Source organism: Anomaloglossus baeobatrachus, chromosome 4, assembly GCF_048569485.1.
Source record: "Anomaloglossus baeobatrachus isolate aAnoBae1 chromosome 4, aAnoBae1.hap1, whole genome shotgun sequence".
Classification (NCBI taxonomy): Eukaryota; Metazoa; Chordata; class Amphibia; order Anura; family Aromobatidae; genus Anomaloglossus; species Anomaloglossus baeobatrachus.
In genome coordinates this window covers 53,055,302-53,068,635 of record NC_134356.1, presented here as the reverse complement: position 1 = coordinate 53,068,635, position 13,334 = coordinate 53,055,302, and the positions used below count along the sequence as shown (strand labels likewise).

Below are 13,334 nucleotides of genomic sequence, written 5' to 3'. Positions count from 1 at the left end.
AGGATAAGTAAGGGGTTTGTGATAGATTAATCTGCAGACATTGGTCGATATAGTGCAGAAGAGAATTTAGTTCTTTGCAGATTGCATAGTTTGCAGTTTAGCAGCAGTCCCATGTAAAAGCCCTGTGGAATGCAATATTCCAAAAAGTTGGATCAAATACAAACTGGGCTCTGCTATACCTACTTGCTCTTGGTTAGTGATAATGTCATCTAGGGTAGTCGGTTAGTCCAGGGCTCTAGTACAGGCTGTGTTATTGGAGAGGGCAGGGTAGCAAAAAAAATCCATACCTTTGGGCAAGAGAGGAGAGAGCTTCAGCCTCTGAGATGGTCTGAAGAAATCTGAAGGGTGCAGGAGAAGTTAGCAGAGAGCAGGGATGGGGTGGGTGGGACTGTGCTGTCTGTCCCATTCTTTGGTGGAGGGCTGTGCTAGCCCCATCCTGCCCCCCTTCCAGTCCTATTCTAAAAAGGACGCAACCCAACAAAAAAAAAAATAAAAAAGTTCAGACCAGAGCAATCCACAGAGACTCCACCATGTAATGCCAGGAAATAGATGCTAATTACAGTGTCCTGCTCCAAAATCATCAGCAGAGACATTGATGAGACGCAAGAATGCAAAACATCCCGAATACAAGCTTCAAATATTAGTATTCCGATATATGCAACTTATTACTACGGTACTGCCTGCTTGATCAAATGGACAATACAAACCTGTACAATTAGGGGTACTTTGCACGTTGCGACATCGCTACTGCGATATCGTCGGGGTCAAATCGAAAGTGTCGCACATCCGGCGCCGGTAACAACGTCGCAACGTGTAAAGCCTAGATGCGCTGATAAAAGATCGCAAAAGCGTCGTAAATCGGTGATCTGTGTAGCAGCAGTCTTTTTCATAATGTCGCACCAATAGGAGATACGATGTTGTTCCTCGTTCCTGTGTGTGACACCGCAGGAGCGAGGAACATCTCCTTACCTGCCTCCACTGGCTATGCGGAAGGAAGGAGGTGGGCGGGATGTTTACGTCCCGCTCATCTCCGCCCCTCCGCTTCTATTGGCCGCCTGCCGTCGCTGTGACGCTGCACGACCCACCCCCTTAGGAAGGAGGTGGGTCGCCGGCCAGAGTGACATCGCAGGGCAGGTAAGTGCGTATGAAGCTGCCGTAGAGATAATGTCCGCTATGACAGCTATCACAAAATATCGCATGTGCGACGGGGGCGGGTACTATTGCGCTTGGCATCGCTAGCCGATGCTAGTGATGTCGCAACGTGCATAGTACCCCTTACTCAGAACGGACCCCAATCCAAAATCCGTTCCTTTTTATAAGGCAATGTTCACACACAGTTTTCTGGACTGGATTTCAAAGCAGATATGTTTCAAAATTCACATTGCAACAGCTTTGAATACTTTATGTGGATTTTGAAACTTTCATATTGACATAAACATTGTTTTGAATGTAGCCAAAGAGTATTCAAAGAGTTTTTGAAGTAGTTTTGGTGTCTATTTTAAAGCTGACGCGTGTCAAAATCAAAGCTAAAAAAACTGTGTGTGAACATAGTCTTATAATTAGTGATGACTAAGCACTACCATGCTAACGTGCTCATAACTCTTAACTAGTGATGAGTGGGCACTACCATGGCAACAGGACTTCCCAAGCACTAGTGAGTTATCAGGAAGGTGGGGACAACACAAGGGAAGTGAGGAACACACAGACTTTTACCTCAGAATAGTCTGGGACACAGAAGAACACGGTCGCTGAGGAGAGTGCTTTAGAGCTTCCTCAGTTAGAATCGGCCCAACTGGAAGAAACAGGGGATGACCAGTGGATTTGGTGAGACACAGGAGCAACAAGGTACCTGGAGGTAGAGCTCAATAGTTCCCTCAGCATCAGCGCAGTCAGGGTGCAGAGCTCTAGGGTGGTGTACACTCCATGTTGCGCCACCAGATTTTGCAGGACAGGGGGATTTCATGTCTCTCTGGCCACCAAAGATCCTGGGACACAGCAGCACAGAGTCAGGACGACGGTCGGGCCCACGTTTGATTCTTGCTGCCTGCGAACGGGACAAGAACTTAACCACTAAAGGAAGGGGTCCCTAGTTAGCTTCACGCCATGAGGATCCATACTAAAAAGCACAAGGAAGGAAGGTCTCACACTCCACAACACCGGTGGTGGCGTCCGAACTAACCGGGATCGGCTGGGGCCCATCACGGCGGAAACCAGCACTCTAAGGCTGGGTTCACACATAGCGACAGCGACAACGATGTCGCTGTTACGTCACCATTTTCTGTGACGCAACAGCGACCTTGTATGTCGCTGTTATGATCGCTGCTTAGCTGTCAAACACAGTGACGCAGCAGCGATCATAACGTCGCTACATGTGCAGAGAGCAGGGAGCCGCGTACACTGCTTAGCGCTGGCTCCCTGCTCTCCTAGCTACAGTACACATCGGGTTAATTAACCCGATGTGTACTGCAGCTACAGGATCCGGCAGCACAGGCAGCGTAAGAGCTGCGGAGGCTGGTAACGAAGGTAAATATCGGGTAACACCTTGGTTACCCGATGTTTACCCTGGTTACAGCTTACCACAGCTGCCAGATGCCGGCTTCTGCTCCCTGCTCGCTTCATTTCGTCGCTCTCTCGCTGTCACACACAGCGATCTGTGCGTCACAGCGGGAGAGCAACAATAAAAAAATGAACCAGGGCTGTGTGTAACGAGCAGCAATCTCACAGCAGGGGCCAGATCGCTGCTCAGTGTCACACACAGCGAGATCGCTAATGACGTCACTGCTGCGTCACCAAAACCGTGACTCAGCAGCGATCTCAGCAGCGATCTCGCTGTGTGTGAAGCACCCCTAAGGGTGACAACTGGACAGTGAGTGAAAACCTTGAACCCCAATTAATGTGTCAGCCCATCGTTACCGGCGCCGGGGCCCTGCGCTCCAGCGCCAACGGCCACCACTACTACCCTCATCATCCTCCCTGGGGCCCAGCTCTACCTGCGGGAGCTGAACCATCTGCGACACCATGTGCGACACCATGAACCCGGCTGCGACACCATCCACCACAGAGGACAGCACCCGCAGTGGCGGCCAATCCCTGGCCGCGTACCACAGGTGGAGTCATGAGACAACAACTCCCAACATCCTCAACCCCTTCATCCTCATCTCCGCACCATCATCCCATCCTCCATCTCCTCTGTGGACATCCAAGGGTCACAAAACTGGACAGGGCCACCCGTGACATCCCCTGGCCCTCACCGGCCCGGTCATGAGTATTCCCCAGGCCCCGTGGGTGCTCCACACCCATCCATGCGTCCAACTGCTCATTATGTGTACCGAGGACCTGAGCATGGTAGTGCCCGCTCATCACTACTTATAATAGTGCATATGTGATGCCCTGGCCGGGCCAGGTAGTCACAGATAGGGCCCCGGATTACACCCTTCCCTCACAGGTAACAAAGAGCCAACCCTTAAAACCCTAGTCACCCCCAAAGGGCTTGATAGACACACCAGGGGGCAGAACCAGGCAGTTGGAAGACGCCCACCTAGGAGTTTTGGACAGCCCGGGGCGGGAAAAAGGCAGAAAAGTTCAAAACAGTTCAGATCAGTTTTAGAGTTCGAGGAGAGTGGAGGTCAGGCCTGTGTCTGGGCCTGAAGCAAAACTAATGGGTGCCAGGGTGGGAGCCCTGGTGCCTTTGGCTGGGAGGCAGACAGCGGTCTCCGTCTGCAGGAGCCGGGAAGATGGCTCGGTGGAACCGGGACAGGGTAGTGGCCCGCCGGTACCAACCCGGGGAACCGACTCAGAAACCGGAGCACAAAGGGGGGTACTCAGACCCTGAAGCTAGGCCCAGAAGCGACTGGACTTAGTTAATTAACTGATTGCGGCCAGGACTAGAGGTCCTGTCCCACCCAAAGTCCCGATTGAAGGCGACAGCCCACCGAGGGGGATAAAAGACCACCACCACGGCTCAGAGATCCCACGGGCCAGCATCTGCGGGCAAAGGGCTCCTTAGGCGACCACAAGCCAGGAGCGGACTCCTGAAGTTGCAAGCGCAGGCAGTCGACCATTCTAAACAGGTGCAGGAGAAAGACAGAGACCACCAGCCGGGTGGGGGAACCAGAACGCAGCTGGCTGCGGGCACCGAGCACCATGACCTTGGTTTACCAGAGACTCGTGTGTTTTCTAATAGTGAGTACACCAGCACCCTGCGGTCGCCCATCTCCCTGCATCGCCAAACCCCCAACAGGTCCCGGGGCCACCATCCCTGCCCACGGAGGGGTTAACAACTTGCTGCACCACATCTCCCCCGGATGCCCCGTAACTGCAGCGATGGTGTCCAATATCACCACACACCGTGGGTGGCGTCAAGAACTCTGTACGGCTCTGCCGGTACATTTACGTCACACATCCACCATCCCATCACTACCCCTTTTCATTTGAAGTGACCGTGAGGCCCCCGGGTCCGGAGACCCTCGAGCCACCCACAGAAGGGCCAGATCCGAGCAGCTCGGCTGCTGAGAGCGGGGCGGTACACATACGGTATGTGGCCTTTAGACCTCTCTCCAGCGCTGCTGCCCATCAGCGACCTTTGTTTACTCATCTTCAATGATGATTTTAGTCAATCACTGACTTCAACAGTCTTGTGCCGAATTCAGCTGCAGTCAGTGATTGGCTACAGTGGTCATGGATGTAGTCAGCTCTGCATCCCTTCTGCCATGTAAACAAAGCCGTTAGGGAGCTCCAGAGTGATGACACTGCAACAATGTGGGATATATGATAGAAACAAGTTCAGCTCACCACAGCTTCCATTCCCCTTCTCCATGGAGTCCTGGATCCAGCCCCGCCATGGCTCCAAACAATCCAGAATTCAAATAAAGTGTGAGGATCCAGCTCAGTACATGTGAAGTATTTTTATTTCAGATCAGGCAAGGTGCATATGTGGATCCCCGCATTACCTTCTGATGCTGGACGCTGCAGGGTCTCCATGGGCTTGGTAGTCTTCTGGTCACAGGCAGGTTAACTTCAATGGGGGATTCGTGACGCCACTCTCGGTAATTGCGGTCAGGGCGACCGCCACTGCAGATTAGGGGACGCCTGGGGCTGATATTGGGTGCAGTTAGATGTGGTGGCCTCCCGAGAGTGAGGCTGGCCCCAGGGCCCAGTGTAAGTGTGTAGTACCACAGGTCGCAGAAGAACTCACACAAAATAGCAATGTCTTTCAGGGTTTTTAATCACTTCAGAAGGCAGGGGTGAGTTAACCCGGGCAATGCTATGGCGGACCAGGAGGAACCAGGTATCCCTCAGGCTGTTATAGCGGTGACTGCTGACTCGCCTTCCTAGCCCTACTTGTTTTGAGGTAACCCCAATCTGAAGTCTTGCTGGGATCACCCAGGGAAGTCGCATACTCCGTTCTCCCCTTTCTGGCCCGTTTGCGGGCAGCATGGACCAAGTAATTCTGGCTGCTTGCCGTTAGTCACTTATGGGCCCCTCGTTGCTGCTGTAGCTGCGGACTCTGTGTAGGTTTGGTGGAATGCATGCAATGCCCTCACCGGCAGGTTGAGCAGGCCAACTGAATGGGCCCCTGCTCTGGGTACCTGTACCCCGTGCGGGCAGGGTCTACTGGCAGTCCCTGTACTGAGCCACCTCTCTGCACTCCGGCCTCAGGTGGTTTTCGGGCGGCACTACCAGGTAGCCCTTTCTCCCCCGCCAGCACCCACGAACAGTGAAGTGTCTGGAAGGACCCTGCTCCACTGCTCTGCCCTCCAGACGCGACTCCTCACCTCCTTCTCCTTTGGCTGCCTCTGCACAACTCCCTTGTTCCCAGTGACACCACCCACCACTAGCTGGGAGGCGATGGCCACGCCCCCTCCCTGGGACTGCCCAGGGGTCCCCTCTAACTGTGTGTGTGCTCTGGTTACTAGTGTTCTGTGTGTCCACACCCTAGTCAGCCCCTGGGATTACCTGTGTTGTACTGCCCCAGCATGTGTACAGTACTCAGTGGTGCCTGACCAGGTCAGGGGCGCCACACATCAAGCAGTGAAAGTGCACGAACAGCGCAGTCTACGCGTTTCACGGCCATATAGCATATAGCAAAGATGCATTTCTATCCTGCAAAGATCTAACAGGTAGTTATAACATCAGCTGCAGCCACTCCCTTCTGCTATAAATATCCTCTTTACTCCTCCCTATGCCGGCTATAGCTCATTCCTATGCTGACCATTTTGTGGTATCGTTACTTTTACAGTTCCGAAGTTCCCTACGGAAGAATCCAAGGTGTACTGTTTGTCTAGCATCTCGGTGGCCTTCACTAGTCAGGGTGAGTTCAGAGCCAGCGAGGGCCTAGGCACATGACGGCGCCCAGGGAGAATGACTCATCTGGGGATGTTGGGAAGTGCAGAGATCAGCCTCAGGTGAGTGTTAGGAGGTGACCCCACTCCCCTCTCCCTAGACCAGGTCCTACTGTTGTATTGTACTGGTGTACCCTTTGTGTTGCGTCGCTCGCCAGGGTCCTCACCTCCTCCGTCATGACATTACCATGGTGTTTCTGGTGTGTTGCACCGCTCGTTGGAAGTCGAATCCCCTTGGTCCTGGCTTGACACCCGTAGGACGTTATACAGCAGTAATGAGCAGTGTGTCAGTGAATCCAGCTCTGCGATGACATAAAACACTTATTAGAAAGAATCAGCTGCATGGAGGACGTAATACAGCAGTTTGTGGTTAGGCAAATACTAAAAAGCAATAGCAGCATAGAAATTTTTATATAGCACCACTGCGCATTGTAGCTGTAAGTCCACCACTGAGTATGGCATTGCAGGGTAAATCACATGTTAGCCAATAATGTTAGCGGTAATTTTTCCTCCATTAGATCTCCAGAGGGAGGCAAATTGCAGTGTTTTTCTGCTTTAGCTAATAGGAAGGGTGCCAAATAGGAGAATCCCCTTCAAATCTGAATACCCTATATGTTCCTGGCATTAGTTGAGAGTTGCTTTCCCCCCAGAGCCTCCATTGATGCCAGACACATGTCGTGATTTCAGGAGTTGAGTTTTCAATAGATACTTGCTTGTAAGAGGTGAACTGACAGCTCCGTGAATTATGTTTCCTGCCTGGCATTAGGAAATGTCCAGTTTATTTAGGTATTTGGTCTGAGCCATTACCAAGAGCAAGCATGTGGTTAGTAGTCATTCATCTCTTATGGGCCATAATAAAAAAAAACAAAAAAAAAAAAACAAAAAAAAAAAAACAGGCCCCTTTAAATCCGCTGTGTATTTCTTTTTCCATCTCTATGACCAAACATTCATAAAAGTAATGCCAAAATAAATTAGCGGACAGTTCTTCAGTGTGAAAGTCTGAAATAGTGGGATTATTAATAACTAAATCTGTTTCTGGTTGTATGATCTTTTATAAATATTTGTTGTAGGACCCATGATTAAAGGGATTGTCCATGCGCCTATGGCCTGTACAACAGGCACAGCTAACACAGAGACATCAACATCACCATAGGAACATTAACGATGGAACCCCCCTTCCTAGCTTGAATGTACCGTTGCAGTAAAGAGTGGCCTCCACTCTGGAGGACTTAGCAGGACCATATATTACATAATTGTAAATGAATTTGAATGGATTCAATGTAATACCAACTTTCTCCTACAGAGGCCAATGCAGAAAAAATGTGCGGCTGCCAAAAACTTAGTCCAGATTCATCATGATGCTTAGAGTGAGGAATATAGTATATCCATACATACCAATCATACATATTTCCAAACATCCTGACCTGCAGCCGGAAGTCACTCTATTTAGGATAGAAACCAAATACCAAGATCCTGGAACAAATGGTAGGTGTCAAAATTACCAAAGTTAAGGAAAAAGCCCCTGAGCAGAGCACACCCCCTGGTGACAGAAGTAATTCAGCTAGGGAAGTAGGGAGATGATTGCTGCTTACAGAGAAGCTTCAAAGGAAAACCTTCAGACAGCCTGGCTCAAAGGTAAAAACTATAAAATTGTTGCGTAGCTCCCACAAATATGGCAGGCATAGTTTTGGCCTCAGGTCAGCGAGACGCACCTAACACATATTTTGTCTTAATGGAGGGACGTGTGTATCAGCTCATAATAAACTAGCCGTGGAAAGACAAAAGACCCATCATGTTTCCTAGCAATGGATAGATAAAATCATAATAGAAAACATGATGGTAATATCTTCTGCGTGGGACACTCAGAGGCCAAGATATGAGGAAAACTGCTATTTCAACATTTTCTGAAATCTGATGGCACATCCCATGTCTAGTCCTGTCATAGGTCACCAGGTGGGCGGTATATGGGAGGTACATGGAGTTACATGTTGGCAGAAGTGATGAGGTCTTATTGCGTGGCTCCGACATGTTAGAGATGTCAGGGTGGGGCTATGAGGTGTGGTTTCATCGCAGATTGATGAACCGGGGTTGGGTGTCTCTGTGACCTTCGTACCCCATGGCTGTGTGTGACACTTAGGATTTCAGATGCCAGATCCAAGTTCACTCCAGGTTGTCCAGAATGAAAAGTTTTAGATGTTCCTCCAAACCCCATAAAATCTCCTACTCCTAAGTCCACCTTATCCAGTAGGGTAATTATAACCTTTTAACATAAGCTGCAATGTGTATATACACAAGGAATAAAGCTATTTCTGGCCATTATGTGACCTGTATCCTACATTTTCACTAGATTTCCCCTCCACAGGCTCATCCTCTACTTGGCAATTGACACAATTGAGCTAGTAGGGGGAGACTAGCTGCTATGATGTCTCCCATACACAGCAGAGCACACAGAGAGGGATTCATTCCATGATTATAGCATAGACATAGCCTACAGAAAAATGGAGGATATTGTACCGAGAGGTGTAGATGTGAATTCACCTCTGAAGTGAAGAAAAGACTTATTAGAAAGCTCAGCTGTCATGCCTCAGGAATTGATCCAGTAACCTCTTACTGTGTGGTTGGTTTCCCTCCCTGCTGAGCCACAGGCCATTTTGGTTCATGTCTAACTGCTGATGGTTCTTTTGTCTTTTCTTATCTTTCTTGGTTATGCTTCTATATCAGATGTCTCAACTTACCTATTTGGTCTTATCCTATCGCATCTTTTGAGGGGCTATTTATACTGCATCGCCTTCTTTGTTGGCTATATTTCCAGGTGGATAGGTGGTTGTAGTTCCAGCTCCTCAGCTAGGGGTTTATCTTGCATGGTAAACCAAGTTGTTTTCCTAAAGTGAATCTGGGAGTTTATTTATTACAGAGTAGCGTATATTTCAGCTTTGTAGCTGCCACAAGTGTTATTTGTTGTTTCTTTCCCCACCCTGTTTGTCTTACTTTACTTGTGTTGTTTTATTGTAATAGTAGAACTAGTGTCTCGCTGACCTACTCACTAGTCAGGGTAAGTTCTGGGTCAACAAGGTCCTAGTCATATAATGGCGCATGGAGGATGGACCCTTCTAGGCACTAGTGTCTCACTGACCTCACTAGTCAGGGTAAGTTCAGGGTCAGCAAGGGCCTAGGGATGTGATAGAGCATGGAGGATGGATCCGTCTAGGCCCTAGTGTCTCGCTTACCTACTCACTAGTCAGGGTAAGTTCAGGGTCAACATGGTCCTAGACACATGACGGCGCATGGAAGGTGGACCCTTCTAGGCACTAGTGTCTCACTGACCTCACTAGTCAGGGTAAGTTCAGAGTCAGCGAGGGCCTAGGCAAGTGATGGCGCATGGAGGATGAACAATTTAAAGGCACTAGTGTCTTGCTGACCTACTCATAGTCAGGGTAATCAACATGGTCCTAGACACATGACGGCGCATGGAGGATGGACCCTTCTAGGTACTAGTGTCTCACTGACCTACTCACTAGTCAGGGTAAGTTCAGGGTCAGCGAGGGCCTAGGGATGTGATGGCGCACGGGGGATGGACCCTTCTAGAGACATAAGGGAGCTGAAGAATCAGTCACAGGTGAGTGTAAGATGGTGACCCTTCTTCCTATCACCAGGGCTTGCGCCACATATTGCTTGATTTTCCCCCTGCGTGTTGTGCCGCACGCCGGGCATTCTATTGCCCAGGCGTGACAGAGTCCCTCACATTGTAGGCTAGCTCCAACACTAACCTCGAACTGTCCTCACAGTTTCTTGTTGACTAGAATTCAACCTCCTCAAGGCACATTATAAACATTACCATGCATTATATTAAACAGGCAAATCACATTACTACATAGCACAGTTTACATGGAACATTATTTACAGAGACACAGGACACAATTCACATAACAACTTGATTGATGTTTTCAGAGAAGGAATGCAACAGCAACAGCCTTACAATGGCCCCCCAGATCTAAATATTTGAGACACCAGGAAACCAGTGACATGTTGCAGTCTGTGCAAACACAGCACAACAGTGATCTGCTGACCTCTCCGCGCAATCAAGTATACACAGGAGCTACAGCCGTCAGTCAAACCTACCTAGGTAGGAATTCATTACAAAAAAATGACTTCTCATGTTGTGCACTTTCATTTTGCCCCAGTCGCAGCACAGCCCCTGAATAGCCACCATATCGGTACAAGCCCCTGAATATCCACCATATCGGTACAAACCCCCTGAATATCAAGCAAATCGAGTGGGCTCAGGAGCTGAGTTATACATCCGGAACCCAAGTTTAACTGCTCAGATCGATTGCAGATAGCTTGACCTCTTAGATGCCTCTGTCAATCATGACAGCGGCATTCAAGAGGTTGGACATCGAGAAAGTTTTACCTTTTGACCCTCATCGCCCCCAGTTCGATGCCTTTGGCTTTGGCAACCGGGGGAGTGACGCGCCCACCAGGGCCGTGGGGCACTCGTTACTGGGCCGGTCCAGTTGAGTGAATGTCACGGTTGTAAGGCCCGGTTCCGTGACCCCGGCAGTGTCGTTATGAATGGGGGATTATTTACGGGGCATGATAGTTTGTGACGCCACCTGTGGTACTTGGCTAAAAATAGTCGACGCTGCGGGACGAGTTCCCTGGGGTAGGTGGTGACGCAGCTGGGTTGGAATAGCTCTCCACAGGTAGAGCTGGGCCCCAGGGCTGTTGGGGGTTGTAGTCCTCACCAATGATGAGGGGAGTCCATGGTGTTGTAAAGGCGGGGTGCAGGGCCGGAGGCGCTGGCGAACAACGGAGCGACACAAGGACGAAGACCCAAAGTTTTTATTCACTGTTACGGGTTCCAGGTTAACATGACTAGTCAGTGACCGCCTTTGGAGTGCTGAGATCCACTGTGATGGGCTCCAGCCGATCCCGGCTAGTTTGGAGGCCAAGACCTGTGCACCCTTTTATGTTCCTTCCCTGGTCATCTTCCTGCGCTGGCCTCTCCGGCCTGCCCTGCGCCTACGAATACAGTGCCCTGAGCCGATGTCTGCGGACCCTGTTGGGTGGCTTGAAGTTCTGTCCCTTGGCCCTATATGGTCACCTTCCAGTGGATTCGTGTGCGGTGATGGCTTCGGCACTTACAGTGTCCTTAGCCTCCGTTTTTACTAGTTGAGCATGTTGGTTAGTCTCCTCTAGTCTAGGGACCGGCTCTCAGAATGCGGCCAAGTCCCTAGACTTCGGTATGTCATATGTGGACCGATGTTACGAGTGTATGGCTCACTTCCCGTGGGCTCTAGGACCCCTTCTCTCCTGTGCCTGGGTCGAGCTGCTCCAGACCACAGGTCTTCACTCCTCCGCTCTTACTTCCTGACTCTCCCACTCCCAAATCCTTGAGACTGCATCCCTGTATTGCTCCGTTTTTTGTCTGCGCCTCCGGCCCTGCATCCCGCCTTTATAACACCATAGACTCCCCTTATTATTGGTGAGGACTACAACCACCAAAAGCCCTGGGTCCCAGCTCTACCTGTTGAGAGCTATTCCAACACAGCTGTGTCACCACCTACCCCAGGGAACTCATCCCGCAGCGTCTGCTATTTCTGGCCGAGTTCCACAGTGGCATCATGAACTATCATTTCCTGCAAATAATCCCCCATTTATAACGATATCGCCGGGATCACGGAACCGGGTCTTGCCGCCGCGACATACACCCAACTGGACCGGTCAGGTAACGAGTGCCCCACGGCCTTAGTGGGTGCGTCACCAGAATAATGAGAGAGAGAATGTGTTAAGGCATTCTTATTACTTTCTGGAAAGTCAAAAGTACAAGATTACTATACCTTTAAACAATATGGGACAGCCCATATGATGATGTCATGTCTTTAGAAGTTTCTGATAGGTTTATTGGTAACATCTGAGTTAATTAGAGATACACCTGTGGATGTATTATAATACCCACCTGAAACACACAGCTTCTTTTTGTGGCATCATGGGAAAGTCAAAATAAATCAGCCAAGATCTCAGGAAGAGAATTGTGGACTTGAACATCATCCTTGGGTGCAATTTCCAGATACCTAAATGTGGCTCATTCATCTGCACAAACAATTAAATGCAAGTACAAAAAGATGAGAATGTCCAGCCATCATACCGCTCAAGAGACGGGTTCTGAGTAGCAGAGATGAACGTGCTTTGGTCAGACATATGCATATCAACCCAAGAACAAAAGCAAAAGACCTTGGGAAGATGCAGGTGGAAGCTGGTAAGATTGTGTAATTATCCACAGTGAAAAGAGTACTGTGTCAACATGGGCTGAAAGGCTACTCTCCAGGAAGAAGCCATTACTACAAAAGAATTATAAAAAAGCCAAATTAATGTTTGAAAATGCACACAAGAACACATTTTTGGAGACATGTCTTGTGGCCTGACTAAACTAAACGTGAACTGTTTGGCCATCATTATGTTTGGAGGATACTAGAGGTGGAGAGACAAAGGCGCAATAGGGTCTTACCCGATATAACAGGGTAATGAGAAAGAAAATAGGTACACTCACCTGATGGGGTTGTGCCAGTCACAACTCCTTAAAGCACATGTGAGTGTCCGCGTGGTTCAAGCGGCGGCCCCGTGAATGCGTGATAAAAATATATACATACATACAGGAGGAAAACGGGTATATGCCGCGCTTAAAAACCACTGAGGCAGAACTGATTACATACAGGAGAAAAACGGGTATATGCCGCGCTTAAAAACCACTGAGGCAGAACTGATGATCAGTTCTGCCTCAGTGGTTTTTAAGCGCGGCATATGCCCGTTTTCCTCCTGTATGTATATGTTTGGAGGAAAAAGAGAACCTTTGAAGCCTAAGAACACAATTCCAACTGTGAAACATGGGGGTGGCAGTATCATGTTGTGGGGTAGTTTTGCTGCAGGAGGGACTGGTGCACTTCACAAAATAGATGGCATCATGAGGAAAGAAAATTACGTGGCAATACTTAA

The 13,334-nt window shown here is 49.4% G+C and overlaps 1 protein-coding gene across 2 annotated transcripts in view; it reads right to left on the bottom strand.

Moving 5' to 3' along the window:
- The window catches only part of SPARC (secreted protein acidic and cysteine rich), a 32,539-nt gene extending 32,141 nt beyond the window's left edge, over positions 1 to 398 (bottom strand). For both annotated transcript variants that reach the window (XM_075344332.1, XM_075344333.1), the window contains exon 1: positions 288 to 398. The gene's annotated coding sequence lies outside the window, so the exon portion shown is untranslated. The remainder of the gene's footprint in view (positions 1 to 287) is intronic.
- Positions 399 to 13,334: the final 12,936 nt, after the last annotated feature.